Source organism: Penaeus chinensis, chromosome 39, assembly GCF_019202785.1.
Source record: "Penaeus chinensis breed Huanghai No. 1 chromosome 39, ASM1920278v2, whole genome shotgun sequence".
NCBI lineage: Eukaryota > Metazoa > Arthropoda > Malacostraca > Decapoda > Penaeidae > Penaeus > Penaeus chinensis.
In genome coordinates this window covers 961,631-964,130 of record NC_061857.1, presented here as the reverse complement: position 1 = coordinate 964,130, position 2,500 = coordinate 961,631, and the positions used below count along the sequence as shown (strand labels likewise).

Below are 2,500 nucleotides of genomic sequence, written 5' to 3'. Positions count from 1 at the left end.
ACAGAGTACCATTCTAAAGGTTCGAAGTTAGAACTGACGAAAGACACGCACAAACGCAGTAATTCAGCACATATTCTTACTGATAATAGTGTGCGCTCGCCTGACATGCCACAAGATGTTTCCGGTTTGATGTCTTAGCTGCGCTGGTAAGTGATGGTGATTGTGATGCGAATGAAGATGATGATAAAGGCGTTTATGACGGGGATCCAAATTATTGATCATTCTGATATTCTGATTGATATTAATGGTGATGATGTTAATGTTAACGATTGCTGTAGTTGTTGTTGTAGAAGTAGTAATAATAACAGCAATAAAATGCTGGTAATGGTGATAATAAAGGTAATGACAATAGTTGTAGCACTGTTACTAGTAGTGATACTGCATTAGCAGTAGTTGTAATACTACAACTAGTACAAACTACTATTACTACTACTAATAACAACAGTAATGACGATGATGATAATGATAGTAACAATAATAATAATAATGATATTGATAATTGTAATTATAATAATGATAGTAATGATGCTGATAATGATGATGATGATGATGATGATAATGATAATGATAATGATAATAATAATAATGATAACGATATTGATAATGATAATAATAATAATAGTAATAATAATAAAAAGGATAATAATAATGATTATGATAATAATGGCAATAATAAAAATAATAATGATAGTAATAATAAAAATAATAATGATAGTAATAATAATGATAATAGTAAAAAAAAATAATATCAATTGTTATTTTGAAAATAACAAAAACAAAGATGATAATGATACTAACAACAATAACAGTAGCAGCAACAAAGTAATGAAAATTTTCATCACCATTATCACGATTTGTAATAATACTATTATTGCTACAGTCAGTATCATTCTTGCCGTTGTTGTTATTACTGCTGATATTGTTGGGATTACAATCATTATCCTGAATGCATTATCAAAGCTGATATCAACATTACTTTCAAGATCATATGAAACTAATACTCCCGATGATGGTAATAATTACCATTAAAACAGCAGTACCAATACGACAGTATGATAACAAGCAATCCAACGAAAAAAAGAAAGTAACTGTAGGTCCCGCTATTGACAATTTTTCTTCCTGCATATGTATAGAATGTCAGTAACCATATACGGCTATGCAAAACAAACATTTGATTTGCATAGGTTGTGGATCTCGTTGGCCTTTTTTTACTGAGACACTTGATATAATATTGAACGAAACAGTAATACTATCGGGGATTGCATTTACAGCTGCTTTTATGCTATATACGTAGCTGTAAGATCACTGCTTATTACTATTGCATAATATAGTGCAATGGTGTAAGAAAAAAATAGGGTACTACAAACATTGCAGTTTGAATAACACACACACACTAAAGTCCCAGTATAGATTTTTGCACTTAGTAACTAGCAATGGGGTCGCGAAAAAGATGGGGACTTTGTGATTGCGATGCTGCTCGATTGTTGCAACCGTGATAATATCTTGCAGCTCTTCAGGTCACTAGACCATCACGTTCCAGAAAATATTGACTCAACACTGAATTCTCTCTCCCCTTCATCTAACGCAATGTTCTAAATCTGGACAATTTTTATGTTCAAAATTAATCTTCTCTGCCAATTTTCGACGTCAAGCTTCAAAATGGAAAGAAACCAGATAAACACACAGAGCCATAACAGATAAAACCCTTTTACGGCACTCGAAAAAATAAATTATTTCTCAACAGACCCTCAAAGTCAGTCACATATACAAAGTACGATAATGGAAAGGAAAACAGCCACAGTAAGAAATGAAAATCATTCGTAACGTTACGAACTCTTTTCAAGTTCTTCTTCAGACGAATCAGCCGAAATGGTATCCATTTCGGTTTATTTTTATATGAAGAGAAACTCGGGAAGTTTCGAAACATCACGAATTATTTTCATTTCTTACTGTGGGTGTTTTCCTTTTTACACCTAACTGTTTGTCAAAGTACTATAATATATTGCAATAAATGATAAATAGGCAAATAAACAAATGCTAATGATAACGATTACCACAACAACAACAATAATAATGTAGTAGTACCATGACAAGTATGCCAAAGAAATTATGAAACAAACAGAAAAGTAGACAACCAAAACGAAATAAATAATAAACACACACAAACACAAATACACAACACGCACACACAAATACACGCACGCACACACACACACACACACACACAAACACACATACATATATATATATATATATATAAACACACGCACACACACACACACACATATATATAAACACACGCATACACACACGCAAACAAACACACACACACACATATACATATATATATAAACACACGCACACACACACACGCAAACAAACACAAACGCGCGCGCGTATACACGCACACGGAGACATACAAACACACGCAAACACACACGCACGCACACACACGCACACATACACACATAAAAAAGCGATACTGTTATGAGCGTAGAAT

At 32.8% G+C, this 2,500-nt stretch overlaps 1 protein-coding gene across 1 annotated transcript in view; it reads right to left on the bottom strand.

Annotated features, from left to right (window-relative positions):
* Positions 1-2,500, bottom strand: part of LOC125046879 (PE-PGRS family protein PE_PGRS16-like) — a 19,450-nt gene that overhangs the window by 11,535 nt on the left and 5,415 nt on the right. The window lies entirely within an intron of this gene.